This window comes from Coenobita brevimanus, chromosome 74 (genome assembly GCF_032717465.1).
Source record: "Coenobita brevimanus isolate Jiangsu-jjx chromosome 74, ASM3271746v2, whole genome shotgun sequence".
Classification (NCBI taxonomy): domain Eukaryota; kingdom Metazoa; phylum Arthropoda; class Malacostraca; order Decapoda; family Coenobitidae; genus Coenobita; species Coenobita brevimanus.
In genome coordinates, this window is record NC_137027.1 from 5,947,187 (window position 1) to 5,966,046 (window position 18,860).

General features: G+C 40.2%; 1 protein-coding gene across 2 annotated transcripts in view; it reads right to left on the reverse strand.

Annotated features, from left to right (window-relative positions):
* Nucleotides 1-18,361, reverse strand: part of LOC145407707 (solute carrier family 35 member H1) — a 59,054-nt gene extending 40,693 nt beyond the window's left edge. For both annotated transcript variants that reach the window (XM_080278574.1, XM_080278573.1), the window contains exon 1: nucleotides 18,327-18,361. The gene's annotated coding sequence lies outside the window, so the exon portion shown is untranslated. The remainder of the gene's footprint in view (nucleotides 1-18,326) is intronic.
* Between the last annotated feature and the right edge of the window lie 499 nt (nucleotides 18,362-18,860).

The following is an 18,860-nucleotide window of genomic DNA, read 5'->3' on the forward strand; positions in this document are numbered from 1 at the left end:
CAATGGAGAATACGGCCATGTCATGTGACACATCACCATGGTGACACGAGCCTCAGACAATTTATTAGTGATAGTGGTGGTGGTGGTAGTAGTAACAGTGGTAGTAGTAGTAGTGTTTGTAGTGGCAGAAGTGATAGTAGTCGTAGTAGTAATACTGGTGGTAGTAGTGGCAGCAGTAGTAATAGCAGTAATAGTGGTGGTAGTAGTAGTAGTAGTAGTAACAGTGGTAGTAGTAGTAGTAGTAACAGTGGTAGTAGTAGTAGTAGTAACAGTGGTAGTAGTAGTAGTTGTAGCAGCAGTAGTAGTAGTCTATCTGTCTATCTATTGCCAGACGCCATAATCCCGTAAGAGGTGGCCATTTGACTTTGAGTTATTTGTTTTACGGGGAGGGGCACTAACCTCCCACCAACCCACGTGGTTACCACCCAGCGTTGTAAATTGTTTCTTGGCTTACGTAGTAGTAGTAATAGTAGTAATTGTTGTTGTCGTTGCTACGGGACCATGCTCATATGGACGTGAACCCAGTGAACTGCGGACTGAAGCTGACATTTTCACTCAGTTCACTATTCTTTCGGCGGATAGAGAACTTAGGGACGTTTGTGAACCTGGGCAGCAAAGCCACGCAGATATATATCAGTGCCACCACGAGAAGGCCTCCATTTCCAGCACTGTTCATTAAACTAGCGTCCCAGTTTGACACTGCTCATTATACTAACAAGGTAGATTCACACCGGCAACACACGTCCTATATCACCAGCACTCCCTCCCCATTCCCATCTTCCTTCCCCCAACACACACCACCACATCGGTGTACTCACCCCGTACCAGTCTTTTCGTCACTTCTCCTGTGCCTTCTAACATGGTCCTTACTTTCATCTTCATCACGTTTTAAACACCCAGTCTACCCGAATGAAGCGAAAACACACAGCCCCAGATATTCCTTTGACTTATCGATATTCTCTTTACGATTGAGGCAGTTGGCAGCTGACAGGAACACCACAACCACACCTGTCTCCCACCACCACCTCATTCACACTGTCACTGTTCCACCACATGTGTGTGTGAGGTACGGAGGCGCATATACTCTAACACAGCCTCCTTTTGTCTCATGTGGTCGTTAAGCAGGTCTAATATTACCATAAAAAGTTCGCTGTTGTTTCTCCGCCGGCTGTGGCAGTGGAAGGTGCTACATGAAATATTTGATGTATATACTCCATTTACTCTAGCCTGGCCTAAAATTGCCATCTCCCTATCTTGAATTCTGGCTTGTATAAATAATAATAATATACTAGGCAATGATCATAAGCTTGAGGAAGTGCTATGGAAACAATGTAGTCATAGTACTATCTTATTCCGCCACTGAGCTACATGAAATTGACTGCAATAGGACGAAAATCTGGGCCAAGTTAAAGTGAAAAAAGTATAGTAATATCAAGCACTGAATAAAAGAGTATGATAAGGAAGAATACTGTGATGTTTGGGGAGGACAAGGAATATGGAAGGCAGGACACAAGACTGGCAGGACACTGGAGGCGAGCGTGTGGCCGTGAAAGTCAGCCAGAAGATCGTGACCTCAGCCTCCTTTTGCCTTATGTGGCGGTCAGGTAGGTGTACAAGACATGAAGTATAGCTATTGCTTACCCTTCTGATCTACTCCCTGGTTGGATGGAGGTCGTGTCAAAGATTTTACGCCGAATGAATGCTTGTTTCCAGTGTTAAGTTGGAAGTTCGAAGACTTATTGGAGTCAGTGAAGGATAGTTCGCTATCACACTTTTACATTCTCGAAAAACTTCTATGACAATTTTATTCTTACAATCTCAGAATTCGTCTAATTCTCTTCTTAATACTGAAAAGCAAGTCTTCGTTCGATATAAAACCCGGACTACGACTTCCCTCCAACCAGGAAAAAGTCAACAGAGTGAGTGGTAACTATGACTCACAGCTGCACAGACATCTGACTGCCCTCACAGCTGTAGCCTCTCCCCAGCCCTGTCTTTATTGCCGGGCGCCTTAGCTCAGAGTTTATCAGGGGTGACTGCGACAAAATCACTTCCAACACACGTATCACAAGTCATTAGCTCTATATCCCGGCATCTTAAGCTGTTAATAAAAACTAATCTACAGAACATTTTCAATACTCGGTGTCAGAATACCTGATACGTAAACCTTTAGTACCTTAAATTGAACCAGGTTTTTGTCACTTTTGCAGCTTATTTCACATACTTCAGTGGCATAAAATAGACAGACTGACACCATATTTTTGCATTAATTCAGAGAGATGGCAATTTTAGACCAAGTTAGAGTAAGAAGGGTATAATGAAGAGATTATTTGGCATTACTAGAGACACACATTATTCATGGCTATCATAAAGTCATCAAAGGAGAGTGACATCTTCCAGTTAATATAAGAATAACTCGCTGTGTTACTAATGATTGTTTTATTACAGCTGACGTGATTTATCCGTGACATCATATAAAATGGATTTCTGTGACACGTGGTTGCTAATCTGAAGGTGAACTGTACCACAGAGCATGACATTTTATAAATCAATATTTTCATTTGACACGCAGCACGATACTGCTGAATATTATAAGAGATAACATCCACTCCTGCTTGATCGCGTATCAATTATGGGAGTCACTGTTGTGTATTACCAGTGCTAGATCAAGAGAACGAAGGGGGGGGGATCTAGGGAGTACAAACTTGCCCCTTTTCTTCATCTTATTTTTTTTTCTGCAACAAGTATGCAGTTTTTTTTTTTTTTTGAACATTTTTCATCGTATCAGTTTGCTCCGTGTACTGGTGAAGTTTATAGTTGTAAATCAAGATGCCAATATATACCGGTATATATATATATATATAGATAGATAGATAGATAGATAGATAGATAGATAGATATGTGTGTGTGTGTGTGTGTGTGTGTGTGTGTGTGTGTGTAATTGCCAGTCAGTATTAAGACAAAAATGCTTTGGCCCAATTTTAATAAACGGTGGATCCGCCAGTGTATTAACTTTTAGACAGATGAATCGTAATCAGAGATTGTTTATAAATTATTTCCGAAAATTCTGTATCTAGAGATATCAAAATACGGATGCATAACAAGATTGCCAACATTCTCAAGGGAATGCCAGACGGCTTCCTCACAGCTTCAGTACACTGAATTGTTTCTGCGCCAGTTACCATGATGAGCAAAGAACATACACAAAATAAGATTTCAAAATTTATGCGTTGATATGGTTTGGCGTTTGACCCCACAAATCCCTTTAAAGGAGCTGCCTAGCATGGGTCATCCAGCCTACTAAAGTTATCGTCTTTTCTTAGGTTCTTATGTTCCCCGAGCAGCGTCTCTTTGGAACTCGTTTCTCCTGATTCGTTTCCCCCAAACTTCAACCCACAGCAGTTCAGTCCCTACTGTTACAGATTTTTAATACCTGTAATGTGGTGTATGAACTTATTTTCATCTATTTTCAGTTTGTCTTTCCTTCCGCTGGTCATTCTAAAAAAAAAAAAAAAAAAAAAAAAATGCAACCTCAGCTTCATTATATAAGGCGGACGTGACAGCCAGTGACTGATAATTCCTCTGAGCACACAATCCCCAGAACCTAGTTTTTAAAATATTTTATTCACAACTGTTTCATTTTTTCTGTTTCTCTTTTTACCTCTTCCTGATCTTTTGCCTTGTAGCTCACACCCTACATTCCCCCCATTTGTACATCAAAACGCCGCATTCGTAAATCATTCTGATCTTTCGGAATTCATCTTACATTGGAAGTCGAGCGTGATTTCTGTAGGTGGCTGTAAGTTACCTTTCACGTGATGCTGATTCTCCAATGTATTCTGTGCTAGGAGGGTATCACATAAAGCCACGTTTCCATACAGTCAGATTTATATTTCAAAGAAGAATGTTCAAGACCCTGAAGCTGCATTTATATTACTACAGTCCTATATATTTATTTAAGAGTGCCGTGAATTATTCATATGGAAAAATTATACCCAAATATAAAATTCAAAATATGTAATAAGTTAGGCCCGACTTTAACCGTCTTCAGTCCCTCATATAAGAATTTTAGATGTAACAATTGACTTGAACCCTCTTCAGGCCCGTCATAAAAAAAAAAAAAAAAAAAATCTGATGTAGCTATCAATTTCGGTCTGTGAACCATCTTTAGGTCCCTCATACATGAAGAGAGTTCAGGCTGGGTCAAAACTGTTAAGTTTCTGAATTAACTTTATATGTGAGTGTTACGTTCTTCCAAGCGTCACCGTAACTGTCAGTTGCATCCCAGCCAAGATGAAGCAGTGATTAACGGCGCGTACAATACTTTGACCTTGAGAATACAGCTGTTATGCAAGCTAGCATAAATAAATGTAATTTCTTTCTGTGTGTATCTGAAACCAGAAAATTATTTACTCTTTACCATCCTCAGATACATAGGGTCTTAGTCTAAGTGACAGGACTCTTTGCAGCACTACTTCTTGGCGATTTATTTGCATGTCGGCTATACTATCTATCTATTGCCAGACGCCATAATCCCGTAAGGGGTGGCCATTTGACTTTGACTTACTTGTTTTACGGGGAGGGGCACTAACCCTCCACCAACCCACTTGTTGACACGTAGGAAGCACATATGGTTTGGCTATACGGTTACCACCCAGCGTTGTAAATTATTTCTTTGTAAGTATACTCGCTTTTTTGTATCTGTTCAACTAAACTTCTATCCCTGACAAACGTTTTCACGAAACTCTGTACACGCAACCACTGGGGACCAGCAATTGACATTTCAGGTTTGGTCAAGGCTGATGTCCCGAGGGGGCGAGGGAGAGTTTTTCCCCCCACTTTCTTCTGTGACGGCTTCATTGACGAAATGTTTGAAAGGGTGCAATGAGTTTTACAAACACGTTAACTGGTGCGAGCGTGCATTCGTGGATGTAAAGGAGAGATAGATTAAATTGATGGTGTCCAAGGGGTTGTTTTGGTCACTTTTGTGCTCCTGTGACGTCAAAGGAATTACAGGTTGCGGTGAAGCTGTCACATCCCTGGCAAGGGATCCGCTTGTTGCATCTCTATCCTCTTGTACATCACTGGGGCAAACTGTGACAATATTAAGAATATATGAAAAACATATAGGAGAATATCAAGATGAAAAGTCCATAAAAAATTATCAAAGCAATAGCGGAACAAATCTTCCTATACCCTCTAGAATATAGCCGATAAACTTGTCTCATATAATAGGGATGGTTGTGGAGGCGTCTTTTAATTGTCTCCATACCTAAGTGGAAAGAGTTGCTATATTCCCTTCGTTTCTTTCTTCTTTCTTCCAAGTGCTTCTTCCACTTCGTGTCCATCCTTTATTTCTTCACCAAATCGATCCAGACCTGGCACAATTGTTCCATTTCTTAAGTCCTTGATGCCTTTTTCATTTTTTATGTCAGTCTTTTAAGAGTGTGGCTAGACTACTATACTCGCACCCTTTTCACCTTAAGCTGGCCCAGATTTTCGTCCTTTCGCAGATTATATTATGCAACTCAGTGGCAGGAGAAGACAACACTGGACTGTACAGTGTACACCCTGTGCGTAGCACTTCCTCGTGACTAGCATCATATTCCAGTGTTTATGTCTTGTTACAATTCAGTACTGAAACTGGAGATGGCAATTTTGGGCCAAGTTAGAGTATAGACTAACGAGTAAAGAGTAAGGCAAACCCAATTTTTAGACACTAAATTCTGAAGCCTGTGACGGAGATAGAACGTGCTGGCCTCTCTGTATCGATGCCAACTGTGCCCTGTAATGTGGGATGCAGACCGAGCTCATGTATAGACCACGTGCTTCTTTTTTTGTTGTATATTTTTTTAGGGGATAGTCTACTCTTGCAGTCACAGCTTTAACCCCCTTCTATCCAGTGACTTTACATTTTTATGCTTGGAAGAAAGTTTTCGAACTGGAAGGTAAAATTAGATCCTCATTAACCTCGTTGCTACTACAGACCCTTCCTAAATTAAATAAAATCTTCTGGTGGTTGATTAATTAACTGAAGAAAACTTCATCGTACTGTAAGGAGTTAAAGCGACAAAATACGAAACGAAATAAAAGACAAAACGAAACGAAATTAAACGATCTGCGGTAAGAGTTAACTTGTAAGGATTTTGTTTAACTTAGAAATTGCCTCAGAGGTTTGATAAAATTCACGGACTCTTCTAAGTGTCTTTGACAGTACCGTAGTATTTATTACTAAGCAATTTGTTTTGCCCAGTAAATCCGTAGTATCCGATACTAGGCAATTTATTTTGACTTAATTCCGTAACATGTCATACCAAGCAGTTTATTTTGCCTGGTGTTTCCGTAGCATCTTCTACTTAGTAATTATTTTGCCTGGTAATTCCACAACATGTCCTACTAAGAGATTCATTTGGAATAATTCTGTAGCACCTCTTAATATTTATTTTGTCTGTAACACCTTAATATCGTCTTGTTTGTTACCACTGCATACTACGTCGATACTGAAATGATATAAATAACATACTAGAGAATATGAAGAGGTAGTAGGTAAAATAAATCGCTTAGTAGGAAGTGGCACAAAGCCACCTCTATTGCCTAAATAATGACCCACAAGCTCTCAGGGCCTTAATTCTTCCTCTTCGACATATCCTTAAATATCGGACGATTTTTCGTGTGTTGTAGGGACGGCTCAGTCAGTATTATCAGTATGTACCCTGCATCATTTACTCATTTCCTACTCCCACTGCCACAACCACGCCCACACCAGCCGACTGAGCCGTCCCCTCAACACATAAGCTACTTCCACTTGAGTTTCAAGTGGAGTGCTACTTACGGGCCGTTTCTGAGAGTTGGAAGATTGGAGATTTCGTAACACATTTTCCTTAACAATTTATCCTGAACATTACACCTCAGGATCCCGTGTTACTGACGCAAGTCGATATCAAATATTAACAGCGTACGGGAGAATATTAACCAGTAATATACAAACTAAATGGCTGAGGAAGAGGTATTGCGAAACTTCCAGTGAACGGCCGTGAAGTGTAAGGAAGGTAGTCTTGGCTGCTGGAAACGTTGATGAATATTACAAATGACAACCGTATTCTGCGTTACAGTGGAGGCTTCGTAACATTTCTTCTTTAGTGATTTATTTTGCTTATTACAACTTAGCATATTCCCGTATTACTTTTAATCATAATATCGAAATAATATACATATATACAAGAGGAGGTTGAGTTGAAATGCGTACAATAAATGGTCGAGGAAAAGATGCTACGAATTTTCCAAAGCCACCGTACATTCCTGACATATTCCGCCGTAGTAACGTTCTCGGCTTCCCGTCACACGTATCATGCAAGTGAGAGAAGAAGAAAAAAAGAAAAAAGAAATGCATCCGCGTCATCTATTATCAGAGGTGAGGAGATAAAGGCCCAGGAAACCCATTTGTGTAAGAATCCTAACTAATTTACAAGCTAAAGAAACACTTTAACACATAACTATACTCCTTTTAGTCTGACTTGATCCAGATTTTCGTCCTTTAGCACCTGATGATACGTAGCTCAGTGGCACACACACACACACACACACACACACACACACACACACACACACACACATATACAGAAAAAAAAAAAACAGTTCTGTGGCTCAACATCCTTTTCATTATACTTCTTGACTAGCACCTTATTTTATTCTTAATCTCTTATCATAACTCATCATTCAAGAGGACGAGATGGAAGATTTAGACAAATTTAGAGTAAAAGCTAAAGAATCAGCTTAACAGTTAACTATACTCCTTTAACCTGATTCAGATTTTCGTCCTTGCACAGCTTATTCACGCAGCTTAGTGGCGGAAAAAGAAAATGTCACGGCTTTACATCCTTTCCGTTGTACTTCATCGTGACCAGCATCATATTCAAGTGTTAATCCCTTGCTACAACTCAGCATTCAAGACGGAGAGATGGATGACAGTTGCAGGTCAGGTTAGAGTGAAAGGAATATAGTATCGTAGTTTTTTTTCCTATAATTTGATCGTGAAACCCTTGGTAGCGGTATTAATGAAGACAAACTTATGAACAGTCTTATGTACAGCTTTAGCTTGCGAGTGTTTATAAATATTTCTCAGATTATAATGCTCCCCTCCCCTTTGTTTTTTACTACTGCTTGTGTATAGCTTCTGGTGCCGCATTTAGAAACTGTCCCAAACTTAAGTTGTGCACGAGATTGTTAAGATTGCTTGTACATACGTTTCCCTTCACTTATGCACCTACTAAGCATTCCACATTTTCAAATTTGAGGGAATAATAAAGTGAAAACAAACGAAAAACAAAGCAATATATGATAATAATTACCGTACCTTAAGGAGACTTGTTTATTTGGTAAATTTACTGTTGTTAGGATTCTTTATACGTTGTCTGATCACTCTGAGGGTTGTATTTTATTTCAGTGAAGATTATGTAACTCCTCTTCTTTAGCGATTTATTTCCCACATTGCACATCAGAACAGGTATCCTCTTGTATGCTGATGAAATTAGATCGGAAATAAAACTATAGTTTAAAAGAAAATAAAAAAAAAATCTAAAATTATTAAGAAGTAAAGATGGAAAAACTGCAGAAAAATGATGCAACGACAGAGAAAAAACAGCAAGAAAGTTTGTATCTGATGGAATAAATGAGTATAGAACTCTGAATCTCCTCCCAGCTCAAACGCTGTCTTTTTCTGTGTCTTTTACACATCCTGTTTCTGCACTTTTTCCATCCTTACATCTTAGCATTTATCTTAGAATAAAATTGTTTTTTAGTCTGTGATCTTTTTATGGAAGCTAGCTTCTAAATACAAATTAGCTGTACTTTAAAACGACAGTTAACTGTGTGATAATCGCTACTGCAAGTACTTAAACAGCATACATAAAATGCTTACGTGGATTGGGGCAACATGAAGCCCAGGAATTTTACATATACGAGAAGACATTTGAATACGATAGAATGGTTTTAGGCTGTAACTCGCATACTGTGGCTCGAATTCTGCTCTGAATGGACAGGAAACATCCGAGGTTGACTTGAAGTGTGGTGGTACATAACAAGCTCATGTACAGTTTTTCGTTTGGGAGATATGACTGATGTAGGAAGAAAGAAACAGATGAATAAAACTGATACACTTCCGACCCGATTTCGCGACTCCTACGAAGGTTAGTGGGCGTTGCCAGTAGTTTTGCACTCAAATAACGAAGCTCTGTTAGTCCGGATGCATAAAGAAGGGCTCCTCAAGCGTTTTCTTGTTTGGGCATCTATGCGTTATGTACGTGATGTCACTGAAACCTGGGCCATTCCCACGTAGTAAGCGCTGTAGCAGCATACAAAAGAATGTAAAGGTGCAGTATGCAAAGCAAACCACTGGGGAAGGGGTGTTATGAAGTTTCCTGTTAGCTGCCTATGTAGGTGAGTTGCTGAAATGACGACAAAACCAGAACCGACCTTGAGTGCTACTGACGTCACCTAACGACCGTGGCGAGGCAAAAACCCGTTCACATAGCACAAACGGTTCAAGGTGTCGTCCCGGGGCCCGTATTCACAAGTAGACCCACGATCAGCAACCCGTCCTAGCTGTGATTTCTTCTCGCAGGAAGTACATGGAGAGTGCAGATTATCCTTTGCCTAGCACTTCCTGCAAAAGCAAGTATTGTACGACAGGATATACATCGTAAGAGAGTTTTTGAATACGCGCCTTCTTGGAGAGGGGTTCTGGTGCGATCTTACACCCTTCAGTCCGATGGCGTTTAGTCCTGTTCTTTTCAGACTCGTCAATTCAACGTAGGAAATACCTCTCGTATGGAAAGGGTTAGGGTAAAGTTATATGTGATTTCATAAGTTTGAAAAATCTGTTCTAAGCAAACGCAATCGTCAGGAGATAATAAAAATGAAACAAAAATCATGGGACTGACGAGTTTAAGCACATATTACAGTATATCGATACTACGTTATAGAAAGATACAGTATATCAAACAAAGTATTTCCTGACTCAGGTGGTATGGTAAACGAAGGTTGTTCTTCGCTGTTTTGTCAAGGTAAGCGCGCACGCACACACACACACACACACACACACACACACACACACACACACACACACACACACACACACACACACACACACACACACACACACACACACACACACACACACACACACACACACACACACACACACACACACACACACACACACGTGCACCGAGACACATATACTTAGGCGGACACACAACCCAAATGCAGTATTTTGTGCCAGTGTTGACTCTCGTATACTGTACAATACTGTGGCTTTTCTCCGTTCTTTTACATTTTTTGTGCAAGTCTTATGATGCATGGATCATTTCATTATAGGATGGTATGAATTCTGCAGGCTATATTCGCTTCCTACCTTTAGAAAGGAATAGGAAATTATATGTCATTGTGAAAAATATGGGAAACTGTTTGGCGAAACACCTGTTTAACGCTAAAAAGACTCGACACTGTCAAGTCATATTCACACAGGGCAATAATGACTATGAGTACACCAAGCTCAGTAGTCACCAGACAGACAGAGTTAAGTCACCCGTACGCCTGCCACCAAAAGGGGGAAAAATCCAATGACAAGCCGAGCATAAGTCCACGTGGAAGATATTTAAATCGTCATCACCGAACCACCCATATGTTCAGTGTCGTCACCAGCCATCTTGGCACGCAAGAATGGCAGTAACCTGTAGTTCTGCATCGACTCCTAACATCTAAATAACAGGACCAAAGACACATGTTTCCTTCCACGAATCGAAGACCTCTTCAACATCCTCCATGAATCAGCATTTCTCACTCCACGACCAATACTCAGGGAACTCAGTGACCATAACTCAAAGATAGTCTTCATAACGAGCCGGGGAAGCCTATGTTAATTTAACCTACTTTTTTTTTTTTTTTTTTTTTTTGTAATGTACCGGCAGTCTTTTAGAGACTGAAGGATGCAGTTCTCCAACCCTGTCCTGGGAAACTTGTCTAACTACACTAACATCTCCACAAAGAAACACCTTTTCATCAGTACATTAAAGAATATTTTAAAGAAAAGTTAATGAATCACAGTCTGTTATATGTAACCTCCTCATCTCTAGAGGCCCTCCTAACCTAAATGAATCTCCAAGTGTCAAATACGGAATGTATTATGCCGAGGGGGATTAATGGCCAACTGACGAATCTCTGTTGTATGGCATTAGCTAATCAGGCTCACAGTTATTCACATCCTACTCTTCCACAAGGTATTATACTGGACTTAAGTAACCAGCGGAGTGCCTCAGGGCTCAGTCCTATGTCGCTTGTTACTTGTCCTAAACTTAAAATGGATTTAGGCAATACAGGCAGTGGTAGTAAATATGCAACCGACACAAAAATAGAATATAGTACCATTAACTGGAACACGTGTATTTAATATCTTTCAGAGAAAACTGGAAATACAGTGTGCATGGTCAGAGGGTCGGCAGCGATATTTTATGTAGAAAAAAAGGCAAGCAATAGTGATAGTAGTAGAGTAGTAGTAGTTGTAGTAGTAGTAGTAGTAGTAGTAGTAGTGGTAGTAGTAGTAGTGGTAGTAGTAGTAGTAGTAGTAGTAGTAGTAGTAATAGTAGAGTTGTTATTGTTGTTGTTACGACCGCTTATGAAGCTGGAGGAGGTTATGCATTCACTCCTTTTTATCTGTTTGTTTGTCCACAAGATTTCTGAAACGTTATTGATGGGTTTTAAATAAAATTTTGTGGACATGTTGGTCATGGGCCAAGGAAGAGCTGAATAAATCTGTTGGATCTGAGTCGTCTAGCATAGGCGTTGGCGGAGGTATGCACTCTCTGAATACGCTCAACTTGCTGTTGTTGTTGTTGTTGACATTGCTGTAAACCCAGGCTCATATGAATGTGAACCCAGTGGATTGCAAGCTGAAGCTACCCTTCTCCTGCAGTCCATCCTCCTCCTTTTGGGGGATAAAGAAGAAACTGAAGGGTGTTTGTATCATCAGGCAGCGGAGTCACCCAGTCACATTGATGCCACCACGTGAAGGTGTCCCTCTCCAGCACCTCTGCAGTTAGTGTGAATGAAATGCCAAAGTGTGAATACGCAGTGGAAGGGTTAAGTAACAGTGTGTGACTTGAAGAGGCGGCTGGGAAGCGGTGCCAGCCAGAGATGAGAGACTCAGAGCTGTTTATCTGTTGTTTCTTTATCTGTCTGTCTGCTTATCTGTCACTATTATTCCTTTTGTACGTTTCTCTTTATCTGTCTGCCCACCTGTCTGTATATCTGATTGTCTGCCAGTGTATGTCTGTTCGTGTGTTTGTATGTCTGTCTTATATCCGTCTGTCCTTTCTATCCCTGTATATAAGTTAGTCTGTTGCTTATCTGTTTCTGTTGTCTGTGTGCCAGTTATCTGTCTGTTTGTTTATCTGTTTGTCTTTTTACCTGTGTTAGTTTGTTCAAATCTGCATATATGTCTATATACTGCTCTAAATAATTATATGTGTATGCATTTTCATTGCATTTGTAACCCTCTCTCTCTCTCTCTCTCTCTCTCTCTCTCTCTCTCTCTCTCTCTCTCTCTCTCTCTCCATTTGTCAATAGATATTTTTGTATACAGAACTATCTCTTTATCCATGTATGTGTGTATTTATGTCTTACCCATCTCTGGCCATCCTGTTTATCTATCCATCCATCTTGCCACCTGTCTGTCTGTTTACCCATCTGTTTGTCTCGTTTTATCTGTTTGTGTAGCTTTTCATCTTTTTTACCTATACGTTATCAACTTACCTACTTATCACTGTCACCTCTAGTATATTAATAGTCAGTATGAAAGTGTATAAGAGTCAAGTCAGTATTGCGTCAGTATGTTTATGTAAGAGGTAGTAAACGCTGGTCTTTCATACTTTGCAAACTCGGCACATCACTCATGATATCAAATGCAGGGTTTTCAACATCAGGGTACTATTTTCAACATCAGTACTTCAGTTTAACATCAGTACATTACGCTCGGCATCAGTACTTCATTACCAAGTACAGTACATCACTCTTTATCATCAGTAAATCATTCTCAACAGCAGGACACCACTCAACATCAGTATATGGCCCTCAAACATCAATACATCCCTCACGGCATCAGTACATCGCCCAGCATCAGTACATGACTCTAGCATCAGCACATCTCTCAACATCAGTTCATCACTCAGCATCAGTACATCATTCAACATCAGTACATGACTCTAACATCGGTACATCCCTCTCAACATCAGTACGTCACTCAACATCAGTACTTGACTCTAACATCCATGCATCACTCTCAGAATCAGTACATTACTCTTTTAACAGCGAAATATCGCTGTTAGCATCACCTTCAACCTCAATACATCCCTGTTATCATCAGTACATCCTTGCCAACATCATTCAGTCTCAATACATCGCTTTTAACATCACTTACAACACCATTATATCACTTTCAACATCAACACAGTCTAGATGATTTATGAACCCAGGATAAGTGTAATGGTTGTCTGGCTTCACTACCCCGCTGCCGAATGTACAAAAAAAAAAAAAAATAAAAAAAAATAATAATAATAATAATTCGCTGACACCTCTCTTCCGACTGTGCCAGTGGGAGGCGTTACGTGATCTATATTATCTGATAACAATAAGAAGCGGATAACGAAAGGGTATGAGATGGAAGTATACACTCTCAATATGAAACGGACAACGAAAGATTAGGAGCTGGACATATACTCTCAGTCTTTGCGGAGAAATGAAATGTGAACGGCAGGACACAAACTACTGGGGAACTGTCGGCGAATATTTGCTCATGGTTGTAAAAATACTAAAGTCCGTTCGCCTCTCGTGCTTCTTGCATCGATGGATTCTTAGACGCTTGAGTGTGACATAGTGGACTGACGTGCATATTATCATTCATCTGTGGGTAATAATATACTGTACACCTTTTCCCATCACTTCTCATTCAAATACCTATAAATCCAGCAGTAAGGAGTCAGGGCAGGCGAATGGATTTGTGTATTTGGCTGTACTGTACCGTAGAATGCAAGCTAATCTATGTACTGTAATGCTGGCAGATGTTCTGTAAATGACCGGAATAACTAGAGTTTACGTGTATCTTCCCAGTTAACCCTCTCATGGCCGGGGCAACAATGGTATCTTACTCTAGCTAACGTCAGAGGATCCTGTTTAGGAAAGAGTGTGCCATAGATGCCTGAGCGTTATTACTGGTACTGTTAACTCACATACGGGGACTGCTTTAGTATTCTATCCACCCAACTCCAAACGATTCTGTTATTTTGTGAGTGAGTCATAGTAGCCTGAGAGCATTAAGAATCCTGCTGCAGTCTGTGAAACCCCTAATCGGAATATAGCCAGTTTGGCTGCTCTTCCTCCCTGCTGGGTTCTAGATAGGGACGCCTTCATGTGGTGGCACTGATATAGTCGGACAGCTCAGCTCTTCGGTTATGCAAGCGTTCCTCAACTCTCTGCCTGTCCCCCAGAAGAAGGATGATGGACTGCAGCAGAGTGCCAGTCCACTGGGTTCACGCTCAGATGAACCAGAAAATACAGCTACTCCTAATAATACCTGGCTTCTGATTGCTGTGTAACGTGGTATATAGGTTTACTGTTTAAAAGAAAGAAGAAACGTTAGGTTAATGGACTGTCAGTTGCATTCGCGCAATTGGCAGACGAATTCATTAAGTTTAGGAAAGATCTTTCTTCTCGAGTCGGTGAGATTGGTGGACTGGTTGTTTTCCCCCTTGTCCCCGTGCACTAACCAGTATACTTGGGGATCTGAACCTTGACCGGCCGTATTCTGGGGGAAAGATTGTAACATAACAAAAGCTAAATAGCTACCTTAATAACGCTGGTTCAGTCGATAGGCATTAATTTAAAGGCTCCGTCTTAATTATCCTCAAAGTATCAGTCAATGCTTTCAGCTCCTAATCTTATCTCGCACCTCAGACCGTTATGAGTTTAGCCTTAGGACAGCTGTCGTGGGCGAAGGTTGTGTTGGTTTATCAGTAATAGACATTTCGTATCATCTGTTGGTCGTTGTTATCTTCGGGGAAAATGGTACATGGTTCTTGTAAGCAAGTGTCTGGCTGGTGATTTAAAGGATTGCTTTGTTACAGGTGATATTGGTATTGTCGTCATTATCATCAATATCATCGTCATTAAATTATTTATTGCCATATCAAAAGTGTTGATGTCTTTACTGTTGTTGATGTTATTATTAAGCTTCGCCATTTATATGGCGAAGCTTATTGTTTTCGTACGTACAGTATGATAATTTTTTTTCATCGCATTGTTTTTCTTAGATCTTGATAATATTATACAGAAAGGTACCCTAGGGTAACCCAAGTAGCCTGCTTATGCCAAATGAAAAATGAACTTGACGTGTTATTTAAGGTCATGTACTCATTTTCGGTGCAAAAATTGCATATTTGAAATTGAAATATCTCAGATACAGCTATTAGGCTGAAGTTCCTATGATAAAAAGTATGCTGAGAATTTTGGTTGAATAGTTTGCCATTTAGCCTAGTGGAAAGTACCGACTTCAAATCTGCTCAGTGTTTTGTTTGTCGCACGTTTGAGAGAAAACCAAAAAAGCTGTAACTGGACAGAAATATAGCTGTGGTCCTTGTTATTTTCTGAAAATAATATGGTTACAGTTAAGTATACAGCTAGCCAGTTACTGAGACAGATGTAAAATGTACCCATGCGTTCTTCCACACCTTTGTCTTCACATCTTGTTGATATTACACAAGAAGCTACCTTAGGTTAATCTAAGTACATGTTCGAAATATGAATGACCTTGAACTACTTTTAAAGGTCACATACGTGTTTATGATGCCAAAATTTCATACCTTGTATATGATAAACAGTTGTGTTGAAGCTTCCTTGTTGTGGCTACACAGTCAGTAAATAGGTAACTGATTATTATTATTATTATTATTATTATTTTTATTATTATTATTATTATCATTATTTATATCGGTTTATTTTATTTTATCGTCCCTGTTGTTAGTTTTCAGTGTTACTGTTAATAGTTATTCTTATGATTATATGTATCAGTATTATCCTTACAATTATTATCATCATTACCATGTTGGCATTTACAGTTTTCGTGTTCATCATTCCTTACGTTAAATATTACAGCAGTTATTAATACCTACGAAAGCTTTACGTCCAGGCTCTAAGTTCTTTTAAGATATCTGTCCCGACTGACATAAGGTGCGGGTAACTCTGCCTGTTTAAGGTGAGCTGTTTCTAGGTGGATTTTTGACCCCCACCCCCCACCCGCACAGAGCCAGTCACCTCATTAGGGTAACACTTCTTTAGGGTAACTTATTATTTGGATAACACCTCTTTAGGTAACACCTCTCAAGAGTAACACCTCTTTAGCGTAACATCTCATAAGGGTAACACCTCTTTGGGGTAACATCTCATAAGGGTAACACCTCTTTAGGGTAACATCTCATAAGGGTAACACCTCTCTAGGATAACATCTCATTAGGGTAACACCTCTTTAGAGTAATACCTGTTTAGGGTAACACCTCTGCAGGGTAACACTCTGCGTTTGGTGTACCAAAATATCTGAAAAATGAGAATCAGTCAGACGATGCTGATATTATAGTTCCCAAATACAAATCATTGGAATAAACATAAAACCATTTGTCTTGTATCGTTAGGCATACCCGTCTCCTCCCATGCCAAAATTGTGACTGATCGTATGAACAAATTTTATAATCTTCTGGTGTACCGCGCCAATTGCTCAAATTTGGAATGCCACGAAAAATCTGGTTAAGTGTACGATTGTTTGACACAATATCCAGTAAAAAGTGTTGGTTACAAAGACTGCGTCACCTACCTTGAAAATCACTGCTCACTGTTTCCGTACTTGCCTATAAGTTTACCACCATACCGCTCTTTCTAGAGGGCAAAATAAATCGCTGAGGAATAAGTGCCATGAATGTGATTGCAAATTACCTCTGATTATTAGAAAGATGTGAAACTTACCGTCATGATTTCTCATTGCAGACTTCTTGTAGATCATTCAACCTTGAAGTGTTCTGGGTTTTCTCTGGTTCTGCACTGACTGAACTGCTGGAATGTTGTTCTGAACTCGTTTTAGGACGGTTCGCTCTTGTTCCACTTATCTACCACCAGTTTTTCATATTTTTTCACGTACACCGATGGAAAGACGCATCATTACCCACAGATACAGTCAGGGACATGGATGGAACATCAACAGTTGAAGCTGGTAGTCTAGGGGAAGATTGGAACCTAAAAAAAAATGTCGCCTTAATGACCCTCGTGTTTTATTTTCATATGTCATAGTCACTCACAGGTGCAATGGCGCCACGGTTCGAATCCTGATGCAGGCACCTGGCGTCACTCGACTCACATGTCCGTCCATCCATTGTAGGGTGGTAGATAAAATGAGTACGTAGGGTAACACCAGTGAGAGATAACTGTGGTAAACTGGATAATGCAGTGGCCTTGGATACACAGCTTCTGTGTGAATAACCCGCCACAGGCTCAGAGGTCTTCCTCATTCAAACTCAGCCAGCATAGGGAAGAGCTAAATCTGGCTATTATATTCCTTCAGAGAAAAAGGTTTGATCCAGTAGTGGAATTCACATGGACTGATACAGAAGATACAGGGACAGCTCCTTTAGTCTATTCTAGTTAATGCCAGACGATTTTATTCAGCTGAGAGTGAGTATGGGAGTCTGAGAGTGTTACTACTAGTACTCTTAATTATCTCATTGTGGAGGCAAATCATGCATTATATCACAGCGAACGGCAGATGGTTTTATTAAGTTGTGAGTGAGTCTTACGAACCTGAGAGAGTTAAGGGAAAATTGAGTACAAAAACCTGCATAAAAACTTAGTGTGAGAATCCTTGAACGCTGACTTTACCCACAGACCCTGATGCTACCTCAACTCACCTCACCTCACCCCACTTCGCCCCACCTTATATCATCTCATTTCATCTCACCTCACCTCATCTCACCTCGCCTCTCCTCATCTCATCTCATCTCATTTCATCTCACTTCACCTCACCTCACCTCACATCACCTCTCCTCAACTTAAAATATTTAGTGACGTCACCATTTCTCTCACTTCATTCTCTTGTCACTTCATTTTTCCCCCTCATCTCACGTCACCCCATAAACTTCAGTCACTTCACTTTCTTCTCACCTTACCTCATGCTTTCGTCACTTTTTTTTTTTCCTTACCTCACCTCACTTCATCACCCCTTCAGCCTAACTACTCACCCTCCTCACCTCACCTCATCTCTTGGCTTAAGCATGTTAACTCCGCCACGGCCACGCAGTGGGATTCCCCTCTTCCTGTCACACACACACACACACACACACACACACACACACACACACACCTGCATGTTTAACTGCCATACACTTTCCTTCCCACTGAAAGAAGACTGTTTTCGTTGTAATCTTGTTTCCCATAATCCTTTTAGATACAGACGAGCATTTGTAGGAATATAAAACCGGTATCTGCAATCTCATTCAGCCTACAGCCACTCGTCTTCTATGTACTTCCCTTTCCACACTGAGGGCCGTATTAAAGGTGGTATGGGACATTTCGTAGCACCTCTTCCATAGGGACATATTCTGCACATTATACCTCATTAACATCTTATGTCACTGATGCAATTTATATCGATATTAAAGCGATGTAAATTAACACACGGGAGAATGTTAAAGTGTAGTAAAATCAGTTTATAGCTAAGGAAAAGGTGTTACGAAATCTCCAAGGCCACATAGAATATTGCCCTAATAGCACTG